We start from the raw sequence: 14581 nt of genomic DNA, 5'->3' as shown, positions 1-14581 counted from the left end.
ATAAATCTCCCCAAATCTGAGCGTCTCTGCCGTTAATGTGCATTGGTATTTTGCAGATTTGTTTTTTAGTGTCAGTATCACTTGAAGTCGAAAACTCCTAATACAAGAAGGGGCTTCTACACGGAGTTCATCTGTAGCCGGCAAAGCAAATAAGCTAAGTGTGCTTTCATTTTAAGAGAAAGGCTTCTAATAGTAGAAGAGATTTGTTTGATTAAATTCCTGTTATGGCCTTATGAGTTTTGTCTGCAATTTGCAAGCCCTGTTCGTTCAACCTTCCTCCTGTGCTGTAATCTGTGCACCAGCTTCTAGAAGAAGATTCACTTTCTGTATGAGCTATTGCTTTAAGGGCAGGGGCACACGGGCAGATTTTGGGGAGATTTAGTCAACTGGCGACTAATCACTTCTTCTTCAGGGCGACAATCTCCCTGAACGACCTTCCCCCTGCTAAAATGAGAAATCGCCTGTGGCAATGCACTCGCGGTGCTTCTATTTCCGAAGTCGGGCGAAGTTTCCTCATAGGACGACATTGGAAATTGGCCAGTGCCATTGCACTGGCATTTTCTGATTATAGCAGACGGAAGGCAGTTCAGGGAGATTGTTGCCCTGAAGAAGAGGCGATTAGTCGCCAGGCGACTAAGTCTCCCTGAATCTGCCTGTGTGCCCCTGCCCTTACATAATATCTCCTAATGAGGTTAGGTTGGCTAATTAATCTCCAGCCCATAACTTTTGGCCTTTATTGGTTCACCTGAAGCACAGAAAGCTGTGTAACTAAACCCCTGTGCTGTATGAGTGCACAAGCTTTAGAAGCAGTCTAAGATACCAATCAGAATGCATGTGCCTGATCAATCAAGTAAATTGTCAAACTATGCTGTTCTTGAAAAGGAAATCAGGTAAGTTGTTTATCTATACTGGTCTTTAAGGAAAAATCACATAATCCATTAAGGTTCGCTATCCTCAGAAGGAAAAATGAAAATTTTTATGTGCCTAGTCCCTTCCACTGCCTTGTTAATCAGTCTGAGAGTCAACACCCAATTTAGAGTTGCCGTACTCAATGGCAGATATTCAGATCAGTTCTACAGATTGTCTAACCTATTATTAATAAATCCATATTGATATTGGTTGTGGTCATAGGCTGTATAATCGTAATAATCTACAGAAAACATTAGAATGTAGCATTAGCATAACATTCCAAGATAGATAGTTTGGCATTACCATAACAAATGGGCAGCAGATATGGAAATTCATCTTTATTTACATCTTTAAGACTGAAAAATAACTAAAGGGATTGTGCTTTGGAGATGACTACCCAAGAGCAATGTTTATCACATTGCATTTGCGAGAAACTGGTTAAATTCCCATTCCAGACACAGATCAGCCTAAATACAAAATCTAACAATCAAACTCAGTGGATTTTTTTTATAAATGTTATTTTTATTTCATGTTCACATTATTACAAACTTGGAAAGATATGATGAATACAAATTGCCATGTGCCGTATCCTTTAGACCTCTAACTTTTCTGTTCCGTTTTCTTCTTTTTGTTTAAAAAAGCAAAAAATCGCCATCATTTTTCTTCTTTTCTTCAACTTCTTCTACTTTTCCTTTCTCTAGATCTATTTCAGCCTCATTGTCTTTTATATCAGGAATGGGATTTTTTTCTTCCTCTGCATTCTTTTGCTTTTCATCGGCTTCTTTAACTTTTTTCTTTGAAAAAGAGAAAAGTCGACGTTTCTTTTTCTTTTCTTTTTTGGTGTCAACTGCGTCATTTTCTTGAAGCCCCTCCTTTGGCTCAGTGACCTGCGGCTCAGTAATCTGCTCATGTGACACTTCAATATTCACAGGACTGGGATTATTTTCTTTTTCATCGCTTTGAGGTATCTTTTCCCCAGCCTTAACCGCTTCGGCTATTATTTCAGTATTTGCGGTTTTAGGTAAATCAACCAGTCCTAAAATATAAAATATCACTGGGTCAATAAACTGTTCCTGATAATAATCAGCAATATTGTACCATCTGGTATACGCATGGCTACTTTGTGGATAGTCCTCTATGCAGACATATATATTCTTATGAATATAAGTTACCCCTTAGTGCCCACTCACATATATTTCATATACTTGCAGCTGATATTGCCCTCACCCCCTTTTGAAGTATTAATACCGGAGAACATAATAAAAATCATTTCCCCATTACATTAAAATATGGTATAAGCTCATGCACAGTATTAGAAATCAGGAGAAAATATTTACCAGGCACATAGATGAAGGTATGTTTCTCGTCAGGAGATTCCACTGCAATTAAAAAAAAAAGTTTACGTTTTTTCCTATATTGAGACTCATACACAGTAATACAGTATATTTAAAAGTATTTAAAGGGAACATTATGTCCTTATGGGCATTAAGTTCAAGCGCTACTTGTTTTTCAAACTAGAAGAAATAATTTTTGCAAATGGTTTTTTATTCTCATGGAACTTTCTATATTAAGATAAATATTGTAACCAGAACAATCAGTGTTTAGACGCCACTTTTTTTTACCAACGTTAAACCTGCCTCTGCTTTTCATGGGGGGTCATGTGAATGTAAATGGCCCATTATAATTACACGGCTCATGGCAAAGCCTGAGTTGATTGGATATTAAAGGAACTGTTACTTCCAGCAGCGCCTGTGTATTGACTCTAAGCATAAAGGCCAGCCTGGAGTGTCGAGGCCATAAAGGCCCGGGCCTAGGGCAACAAGATTTTAGTGAGCGCCAGTCACATTCTAAAGAAAACTGGGAACTCGTAGTGCTGCACATATAATTCCCAGTGCTCTAGCCCAAGGCTGAGATCCGGCCCTGCATAACAGGTTTTTGGAGGCATTTGTTCATGTTAAGAAATAATATGATATATATATATATATATATAAAATGAAAAAAGGATAATTATTAGTAAAATCATAGCCAGATCCATTAGGACCAAATATGAATTGATCAATAACAACTACTACCGTATATATTCATTATATTATTTCAAAAAAGTAATGCAAATGAACTTAAAGATAATATATATATATATATATATATATATAACTCATTCTTGACTTTGATAACAGCTGACCAATTCTTAATAGTATAACCAATACATTAACCATAAAATATCCGTAAAACTCAGGGCTGCTTCAGTCTCGGTATATCTGTGTATACAATGAAGTCAACTCATAAGGGGTTATTTATTAAAATCTGAATTTATTTAAAAAAAAAAAAAAAAGGCCAACCAAATTTGATTTGTCCTTATTTATTATTTAAAAGGCTTAATTTAATCAGATCAGGAAAAGTCATTAAAATCGAGCAAAAACCCAAACCCTATAGATTTTTTTGTAATTTTTGACCGAATTGATGGATTTTTTCGAGCTTTTCCCGAAAAGCCAGAATTTTTCATATTTTTGCCTGAAAAACCTTAAGTAGTTGATTCTCAGGCTAATTCTAGCGAAGACCAAATAGGAGAGGGACCACTCCCATTGACTTATATACAACCTTGGCACATCTGAGATGACACAGAAACTTTTTCGAGTTTTAAGCATTTAGGCTTCAATAAAAAAAAAAAACACTCTCTAGAAGGCAATAATAATATCTACATTCAGGTACCTGTGGCTCACTCCATCCATTCTCAACATACTACAGGTATGGGATCCATTATCCGGAAGCCTGTTATCTAGAAAGCTCCAAATTATGGAAAGGCCATCTCCCATAGATTTCATTTTATCCAACTAATCCAATTTTTTAAAAGTGATTTCCTTTTTCTGTGTGATAATAAAATAGTAGCTTGTACTTGATCCCGACTAAGATACAATTAATCCTTATTGGAAGCAAAACCAGCCTATTGGGTTTATTTCATGTTTAAATGATTTTCCTAGTAGACTTAAGGTATGAAGATCCAAATTACGGAAAGATCCGTTATCTGGAAAAGCCCAGGTCTCGAGCATTCTACATAACAGGTCCCATACCTGTAGCAGCATGAATGAATAAATGAATAATGCAAAAAGTTTCACTAATGTTCACCTAATATAAGTTATTGAATGTGTGAAAATATCTCCCATATTAAAACATTCGCTATTACAATAAGTTTCCAGAAAACAAGTTTCCATATAAGGGATCAAATACTGTATCTGTACACGGAAATGTGACAAAAAATGTTTCAGTATGATTTGGCCACATGTATGGCATTAGACACATGCTCTTTAAAGAGGTGGTACTTTAAGTATATTATAGAATGGCTGATTCTAAGCAACTTTTCAATTGGGCCTCATTTATTTTAGAGTTTTTTTACTTTCTTTTTCTCTCTTTTAGCTTTCAAATGGGGGGGGTCACTGACCCCCATCTATGCATTTCCCAGTCTCGAATTCAAATCAATGCATGGTTGCCAGGGTCATTTGGACCGTAGCAACCAGATAGCTGAATGAAATAACTCAAAAAACAAAAATTTTGAAAAATGGAAACCGATCGCAAATGGTCTTATAATATAATATGGTCTTGTAATACAACTTTTATAATACTAAAAGTTAATCTAAAGGTGAACAACCCCTTTAATGGAGCTCTACTTTACATTAAAATTGCTATTGTTTCCATACAGATCTAAATACCACCATACCTTAAGTTTACTAAATAATGTTTTAAAACAGCAACAATAAGGATTAATTACTGTATGTATTAGTTGGGATAAAGCACACACTACTGTTTTATTATCACACAGAAAAAGGAAATCATTTAAAAAAAGTGTAATAATTCAATTAATATGGAGTTTACGGGAGACGCCTTCCTGTAATTCAGAGCTTTCTGGATAAAGAGTTTGTCAAAGAAATATAGAATTGATTGTTTAATCACAGCAGCATGGGATGAGCGGTTTCTAATCAAACAGAATGGAATGCACAACCATTAGTATGCAGAAACCTGGGTGCTAGTCTGAGAAGTATGTAGATAAAATGCAGGGATTGACAGCACTCCAAAGAAATACCGTATATAACCGAGTATAAGCAGAGTTTTTCAGCATCCAAAATGTGCTGAAAAAGTCTACCTTGGCTTATACTCGGGTCGACCTGCGCAGCTGAGATTGCAGTCACTTTTAATCATTCCTATACCAACAGTACACTTGGGGAGAGACTGCAATATCCCATAATGCCCTCTGTTAGTTATATGAAAGAATAACAGTGCACCCTCTGTTGGTTATATGAAAGAATAACAGTGACTGCAATATCACACAGCGCCATCTGTTGGTTATATGAAAGAATAACAGTGACTGCAATATCACACAGCGCCATCTGTTGGTTATATGAAAGAATAACAGTGACTGCAATATCACACAGCGCCCTCTGTTGGTTATATGAAAGAATAACAGTGACTGCAATATCACACAGCGCCATCTGTTGGTTATATGGAAGAATAACAGTGACTGCAATATCACACAGTGCCCTCTGTTGGTAATATGAAAGATTAACAGTGACTGCAATATCACACAGTGCCCTCTGTTGGTTATATGAAAGATTAACAGTGACTGCAATATCACACAGCGCCCTCTGTTGGTTATATGAAAGAATAACAGTGACTGCAATATCACACAGCACCCTCTGTTGGTTATATGAAAGAATAACAGTGACTGCAATATCAGACAGCGCCCTCTGTTGGTTATATGAAAGAATAAGAGTGACTGCAATATCAGACAGCGCCCTCTGTTGGTTATATGAAAGAATAAGAGTGACTGCAATATCAGACAGCGCCCTCTGTTGGTTATATGAAAGAATAACAGTGACTGCAATATCAGACAGCGCCCTCTGTTGGTTATACGAAAGAGTAACAGTGATGGCAATATCAAACAGCACCCTCTGCACATGGTAGTGGGACAATGGACACAGTAATCCGTTTGGCAATTCTCTGTCACCATCAACTTTGCAAAGAAGTCCGGTTGGTCGCTGGGGGGGTCGCGTTGGCAGAATGTGCGCTGCTGGGAGACCGGGCTGTAGTTGTGTCTAGGCTTATACTAGTCAATAAGTTTTCCCAGTTTTCGTAGGTAAAATTAGGTACCTCGGCTTATACTCGGGTCGGCTTATACTCGAGTATATCGAGTCAATAGTTCAAATGAAAGTGGAGATTTATTGGTGATCCAACGTTTCGGCTCCGCACAGGAGCCTTCGTCAGGGAAAGACTCTTGTCCCGCCCCTTTTGTGACATCATTGATGGGGCGGGTCTATAAAAGAGACCCGGAAGTCGAGTTCGAGCTGTCACGGGTGGTGGGAGGGTGGATTGCTGGCGGGTTTGGGTCGGGAAAAGCACATCACTATTTCCCAGATATGCCAAGCTGGGTGGGAGATATTGGGCTAATCTGATCTTTGGCCCTAGGTCCAAACTATTGGCTCATAACAAATGGAATACGGACTGTTGGAGCTAGGACTACATCAGCTTGATCTGAAGGGAAAAATCAAACTTGCCTGATTGACACATCGGTCGGATGGAGCTGTCTAAAGGGCAGATAAGCTGCCGAATTGGTCTACAGGGCTGGAAAAGGCAGCTTCAATCAGCCACTAAATTAGCCAAAATACATCTGTTCAGTTAGTTACACAAAAACTTCCCAAACTTGCTGATGGGAGACACTGGAGGACCTGAACTCTAGCCTGGACTGACTAAAAATTGATAGGACTACACAATAATTAATCAAAGCAGAGCCCCCTGTGCAATGGTGAAGGTCCTATACAAGAGAGAGAGGGTTGCTCATATCGTTCTAAAATGCCCAGTTGGTCCAATAATATCAGTCCATGTGGGAACCATTACAGTTACTATAGACACCCAGAATTGTCAACCATTTGCCTGATTTAAACTGTCGCTTATTATGCAGGTGCAGTGTGCAATTTCAGATGCAATTCACCATGTTTTTTTACTCAGGGTTCCCCTGTGCCAATATGCATATTTGTGGGAGATTCAGGAGAACAGGAGGCAGGACAGATACAGCGGCACAGAGTAAAACTAGATGCATGCAGGGAGTGACTATGGGTGTTTATAAGCACCATCAATTTTTAAAATGGCTTGCACGACTACAACTGCTGTTGAGGTCATAAATGAGCCACTTAGGGAATTTGCCCCTTAGAATCCCTGGGGTTAAATTTTTAAAGCCCAAACCCAACCCATACCCATGGTTTTCCCCATTTGGACCTGCAACTTTACTTGAGTAAAGCTCTTACAATCCAGCTATGCAACATCACTTCATAAATACGCTCTATTTATAGAGCAACAGCAGGATTCTTGTGACCTCCTTCCTCTATTTGACACTCTGTATGCCCCGTGGATGTTCCATATGGTGACGCACTTGCACATACCTGCTCACAAGTCATCTTATTCTGAGATATTTATTCCCTTTGATTTGTAATTGATGTTGAAATGTAACACAGAATTCCTGTGTGTGCAACCTGCCACTTGGATCACTTTATACAGCGAAGAAGAATTCATTTAAATAGCCCTGTTAGGTTCTATAGGGAGGTAGTTTGATGCACAATAACACCTTTTTTTTGTTTAGGGAGGTTGATTAAAAACAGTTAGTTAAACAAAAAGGTACAAGTATGGGACCTGGATGCTATGTTTTCCTGATAAAAGATCTTTCTGGAATTTGGCTCTACAAACCTTAAGGCTGCTAAATTAAACCCGATAGGATTGTTGTGCCTGCAATAAGGATTCAGGATATCTGAGTTGGGATCAAGTAAAAGGTACTGTTTTATTATTACAGTGAAAAAGCGATTCATTTAAAAAAAAAATCATTTAAAAAAAATAATTAATTATTTGAAGGAAATTGAGTTTGTGATGGCCTTCCCATAATCACCCACAACTACCAGCCCTGAGCTGTCTCTGATCCCACCCCTCAACGTACTCTATAGTCTGTGTGGAAGAGAAGGGAACCCCCATCCCCTCCAGGAAGAGACAGCTACTAAGCAATCTGCGTCAGTGGTTAGTGAGGGGGTGTCAAATATATTTTGTTTAAAAATATCCAAAAGAAAGGAACTGCCAGAGGCGTTATTAGAGTCGCACAATCCAATATTTGTAAATATAGAATAAATTATGTAGAAAAGAAAGCCAAAACCAGAAAAAGTGATCACTTCAATTCATGTGTGAAATCCATTGACTCAAATTCCTTGTGATAAGAAATACTCCTTAATGTGATTAATAAATCCCTTACAATTTATTAGAAAATTCATAAATATAACGTGCTTATAGTGTAGTGATGTGCTGGTTGGGTAAAACCCGACCCGCAAACGCCCTCCCTCCACCTGCGGGTGTCAGGCTGACCTGCACATCACTATTATATTGAATAAAGTGCTAAATATCTCATAATCAGTTCCAGTGGCGTAACTAGACCTTTAAGGGCCCTGGTACGTAATATTTAAAACTGGGCCCCCCCCACGCATTGTGCTGGAATACAGCATTACCGTGTTGGGAGAGCAAGTAGTAGGGCGAGGATTATCGTTGCAGGCGCTCGGTCAGCTCCAGTCTATGGAGGCCTGCTCTGTAAAGATGGACTTTGTGGCATTGCTCAGAGGACCATCTCAGAGGCACCATCTCTCCCTACTATACCTGCTATCCCACAGTCACACTCCCTTCCCAGAGACTATTATCCACTGTTACTATAGACACCATCTCTCCCTACTATACCTGCTATCCCACAGTCACACTCCCTTCCCAGAGACTATTATCCACTGTTACTATAGACACCATCTCTCCCTACTATACCTGCTATCCCACAGTCACACTCCCTTCCCAGAGACTATTATCCACTGTTACTATAGACACCATCTCTCCCTACTATACCTGCTATCCCACAGTCACACTCCCTTCCCAGAGACTATTATCCACTGTTACTATAGGCACCATCTCTCCATACTTTACCTGCTATCCCACAGCCACAGTCCCTTCCCAGAGACTATTATCCACTGTTACTATAGGCACCATCTCTCCCTACTATACCTGCTATCCCACAGTCACACTCCCTTCCCAGAGACTATTATCCACTGTTACTATAGACACCATCTCTCCCTACTATACCTGCTATCCCACAGTCACACTCCCTTCCCAGAGACTATTATCCACTGTTACTATAGACACCATCTCTCCCTACTATACCTGCTATCCCACAGTCACACTCCCTTCCCAGAGACTAGTATCCACTGTTACTATAGACACCATCTCTCCCTACTATACCTGCTATCCCACAGTCACACTCCCTTCCCAGAGACTATTATCCACTGTTACTATAGACACATCTCTCCCTACTATACCTGCTATCCCACAGTCACACTCCCTTCCCAGAGACTATTATCCACTGTTACTATAGACACCATCTCTCCCTACTATACCTGCTATCCCACAGTCACACTCCCTTCCCAGAGACTAGTATCCACTGTTACTATAGACACCATCTCTCCCTACTATACCTGCTATCCCACAGTCACACTCCCTTCCCAGAGACTATTATCCACTGTTACTATAGACACATCTCTCCCTACTATACCTGCTATCCCACAGTCACACTCCCTTCCCAGAGACTATTATCCACTGTTACTATAGGCACCATCTCTCCCTACTATACCTGCTATCCCACAGTCACACTCCCTTCCCAGAGACTATTATCCACTGTTACTATAGACACCATCTCTCCCTACTATACCTGCTATCCCACAGTCACACTCCCTTCCCAGAGACTATTATCCACTGTTACTATAGGCACCATCTCTCCCTACTATACCTGCTATCCCACAGTCACACTCCCTTCCCAGAGACTAGTATCCACTGTTACTATAGACACCATCTCTCCCTACTATACCTGCTATCCCACAGTCACACTCCCTTCCCAGAGACTATTATCCACTGTTACTATAGACACCATCTCTCCCTACTATACCTGCTATCCCACAGTCACACTCCCTTCCCAGAGACTATTATCCACTGTTACTATAGGCACCATCTCTCCCTACTATACCTGCTATCCCACAGTCACACTCCCTTCCCAGAGACTATTATCCACTGTTACTATAGACACCATCTCTCCCTACTATACCTGCTATCCCACAGTCACACTCCCTTCCCAGAGACTATTATCCACTGTTACTATAGGCACCATCTCTCCCTACTATACCTGCTATCCCACAGTCACACTCCCTTCCCAGAGACTATTATCCACTGTTACTATAGGCACCATCTCTCCCTACTATACCTGGTATCCCACAGTCACACTCCCTTCCCAGAGACTATTATCCACTGTTACTATAGACACATCTCTCCCTACTATACCTGCTATCCCACAGTCACACTCCCTTCCCAGAGACTATTATCCACTGTTACTATAGACACATCTCTCCCTACTATACCTGCTATCCCACAGTCACACTCCCTTCCCAGAGACTAGTATCCACTGTTACTATAGACACCATCTCTCCCTACTATACCTGCTATCCCACAGTCACACTCCCTTCCCAGAGACTATTATCCACTGTTACTATAGACACCATCTCTCCCTACTATACCTGCTATCCCACAGTCACACTCCCTTCCCAGAGACTATTATCCACTGTTACTATAGACACCATCTCTCCCTACTATACCTGCTATCCCACAGTCACACTCCCTTCCCAGAGACTATTATCCACTGTTACTATAGACACCATCTCTCCCTACTATACCTGCTATCCCACAGTCACACTCCCTTCCCAGAGACTATTATCCACTGTTACTTTAGGCACCATCTCTCCCTACTATACCTGCTATCCCACAGTCACACTCCCTTCCCAGAGACTATTATCCACTGTTACTATAGACACCATCTCTCCCTACTATACCTGCTATCCCACAGTCACACTCCCTTCCCAGAGACTATTATCCACTGTTACTATAGGCACCATCTCTCCCTACTATACCTGCTATCCCACAGTCACACTCCCTTCCCAGAGACTAGTATCCACTGTTACTATAGACACCATCTCTCCCTACTATACCTGCTATCCCACAGTCACACTCCCTTCCCAGAGACTATTATCCACTGTTACTATAGACACATCTCTCCCTACTATACCTGCTATCCCACAGTCACACTCCCTTCCCAGAGACTATTATCCACTGTTACTATAGGCACCATCTCTCCCTACTATACCTGCTATCCCACAGTCACACTCCCTTCCCAGAGACTAGTATCCACTGTTACTATAGACACCATCTCTCCCTACTATACCTGCTATCCCACAGTCACACTCCCTTCCCAGAGACTAGTATCCACTGTTACTATAGACACCATCTCTCCCTACTATACCTGCTATCCCACAGTCACACTCCCTTCCCAGAGACTATTATTCCACTGTTACTATAAGCATCATCTTTCCCTACTATTTCACAGTCACACTCCATTCCCAGGATTTTGTAACCCAAGCCATTAACTAATCTGGTACATGGCAAATTACAGTTGATACATGTAGCTGGTTAAAAATGTGTTTGTATCCAATGGTAAAAACCTACTGCATAGCCATTTAGCAAACCTATCCAAATGGAATTATCAAGCTGCAAATCGCAGCAGTGTGAGGGATGCTGGGAGATGTAGTTCATTTGATTGCTTATATGTGAGCCAGCGAGTAGCTAATCCATGGCGTGTCATTGGAGTCTCATGGGGGGATATGGAGATGGACAGAGATAGTACAGGAGCAATATGTCCCTTTACAAGGAAGCTGCAATAACCCCGGGCCAGTCTTACCTCCCCTATAGTCACCTAACGCTTCTCTTTCCCTTCACGGTTCTGCTGCTTGTGTTGTTCCTTCACGCTCAGTACTAGAGCCCGCCCCGCACTCCCTTCCGCCCTGCCCGGGCCTGGCCCTCTCCGGCTCCTCCCTCAGGCTCCGCCTCCGCTGTAGGTGCAAGATGCAGTTTTTCAGCTTCTCGTTCTCTGCCCGTAGCTGTTCCAGCGCGGGTTTAAGGTTGTGCTGCACTGTACCCTGCAGGCCCAGCTTCAAGAAGCTTCCGATCTCCTTTCCCTCACCACTTCAACGGCTAGGGGGGTGGTGGTGCAAAGTGGATTGGATGAGGGATGGAGGGAGCCCGCAAGCCCGCCCACCCAGCCAAAAAAACATTGTAAAAAAAAAACTAAAAAAAAGTCAGTGGAGGCGGAAAATTCTGGGCGGGCCCCGAGGGGAGCGGGCCGTGGTGCAACTGCACCGCCTGCTCCCCCGGTAGTTACGCCACTGATCAGTTCTAAATCCACTAATACCAAAAATTGGACTTGAACAAAACGTAGCATTTAATGGCTTGATTAAAATTATAACATATGGGAAAATTTAGTTAAAAACTGAAAAAAACAAAAAACGATGTGTATCAATCTGGTATTGAGTTATTTGGGATGCTCAGTTATGTAAAAACAATTATCACACTGGTCCCACCTAGATCTTACATCAGACCTACAAACCCTCTATATACATGTAACACCTATTTGGGCTGCAAAAAAAATGCAGGAGTCCATAGAAGAGCTGTAGCAAACACAGAAGAATCCATCCTCCAGGTTCTCCTCTTCCAGATCCATGATCCAGGATCACACATGAGCAGGAAATGGCTCCATCCGGGACATCCATCTTCCTCCCATCCAAGTGACATCCGCAGGCCTTCGTGAAATTCGGGGCGAACCTCCAAGCCCGAACCCACGGCCAAATACTTTAAAGGAAATTCGTACGATTCGAAGAATTCGTACGTTCCGTTTATCCACTTCGAAAAATTCGTACGATCCATTCGTACGCTCCGACAAATTCGTACGATTCGAACAAAACAATGCACAGCCTGGTTTTAGGGAATCGAGCCCCACGTTGGGCACGCCAAATGTAACACCTATTTGGGCTGCATAGCCCACAAATAGTTAAACTGTCCAGCTAGCAGTAGAAGCATGGGTTACACGCGACTTCACACAACAGGGTCAGGGCCTTCGCCATGTGGAAGTGTTCCCTCTATGGTGTAGTGCAACTACATCCCCCAGGTTACTGTGCATACAACAAAAGATGGGCGCCAGGAGGTTCTTGCAGTAAAACAGAAAACGGTTTATTTAACTATGCCAAAAAGGGCAAATGACCACAGGTTTCAGTACTCACGCAGGAGTTGAGGAAAACAGCATATTGAGAGTTCACACAGATCAAAGGCAGGCTCACACAGAAAGTACACAGGCAAATGCAGTACAACCTTTCCCTCCTGGAAGTTGTCAGGCAAGCAGCTTGTACCCTACAGTCCCTCTTCACTGAGGTCCCTGACTGGAGGCAACACACACAGCCTCTGGGAAGCTACTCCCTTTCTGCAAATCCTTGTTGGAGCTCAGCTGCTCTTTCTCTCTCACCTTTCTGCCTTTCTCTCCTAGAGAGACTATGACAAGTCTGCCCTAGTATATCTGTTCCTCATTCACGGGGTTTCCTGGTCCCCGACTTGGACACATGCCTTCTTCTGGGCCTATTGCACTCAGTCCCCCTGAGCACATCCAGCTAGAATCACATCCAGAGGCAAAAGAGGAAGAGGCCACTCCCTGCACACACTATATAGGAGTGAGTCAGAGCAGTGTCATCAAATCTCTTAGCCTATCACTGTAAAGGTTATTCTGTAACAGGGATTCTACCCAATAACCCAGGGAAATGGTGAAAAGATTAACTCTATAGGGCCTGTATCCCTATAGGGCCCTACATACACATATCAACTTTAGTATGAGTTATGTGGGAACATGGGTGAGGCGCTCTTACGTGGCAAAACAGTATTGAGTAGGAGTAATTAATAATGGATACATGCCCGCATTTCTGGAAAGGGCCACCAAGGCCCAGGCTTAGGGCAAATTGTCGACGAAAATTCATTACTCCTACTACACTTATTCACTCTTCTTCCGCTTAGGTCAATTTAAACAGGACGGGTACATTGAAGTCGTATAGACGTCTTTATTAGAGTTGGTGCAAATGTTGGAAGTGGCCAATTTTTATTACAAATGTCCAAGGAACCTGAATAAAGACAAAAGAGATCCTATAGTGCCCTACACATGCCCTCAAATGTCTAGGGAAAAATGTTAACCCAAAAAAGTTCAATAGGACTTTTGCAGACAACCCCACTTAATAAAAAAGTCGCCAGCGTACTTACAACTTTAATGCATTTCTGGCAGACAAGATATGATGTAAGTGACATAAGATTGAGGAAGATGTTGCTTCATTTTAGCAGTTCGTCTGGTCTGAGGGGGCGAAGTCAACTCGGGCGAAACAGGTAACTCTCTGTAAAATTCACACTTTACTGAATTTGCAGAATAATGACTGTTCGCCTGGCGACAGAGTGTGAACAAACGCTAGCGGCAGTCCCGTTCGCTAGCAAATTGTCGACTACACCTGTTAGTAAATTGGCAATGTCCCTGGGGACTGGATTTCTGGCGCAATGTCGCTAGCCACTTTGCCCTTTAGTAAATCTGCCCCAAAGAGCCATGTTTGGTGGGCCAGTACCTACAAGGTTGTGGCCTAATCCCTATAACTTTTGGCACCACCAAACCCAACTCCTGTTCCATCCCAAATGTTTGTTTCCACCAAACGGCCTCCCTTCA

At 41.9% G+C, this 14581-nt stretch overlaps 1 long non-coding RNA gene across 2 annotated transcripts; it reads right to left on the bottom strand.

Annotated features, from left to right (window-relative positions):
• Positions 1-1410: 1410 nt before the first annotated feature.
• Positions 1411-13155, bottom strand: LOC108701248. Of its 2 annotated transcripts, none has more exons than XR_005964189.1 (3): positions 13116-13155; positions 2247-2288; positions 1411-1945 (listed from the first exon to the last, which is right to left on the bottom strand). It is a non-coding gene; the product is annotated as an uncharacterized LOC108701248 (long non-coding RNA). The 2 variants fall into 2 exon arrangements; XR_005964188.1 differs by lacking the exon at positions 13116-13155 and adding an exon at positions 11741-12532.
• Between the last annotated feature and the right edge of the window lie 1426 nt (positions 13156-14581).

Source organism: Xenopus laevis, chromosome 9_10L (assembly GCF_017654675.1).
Source record: "Xenopus laevis strain J_2021 chromosome 9_10L, Xenopus_laevis_v10.1, whole genome shotgun sequence".
In the NCBI taxonomy this organism is placed as follows: Eukaryota; Metazoa; Chordata; class Amphibia; order Anura; family Pipidae; genus Xenopus; species Xenopus laevis.
This window is presented reverse-complemented; position numbering and strand designations above follow the sequence as displayed.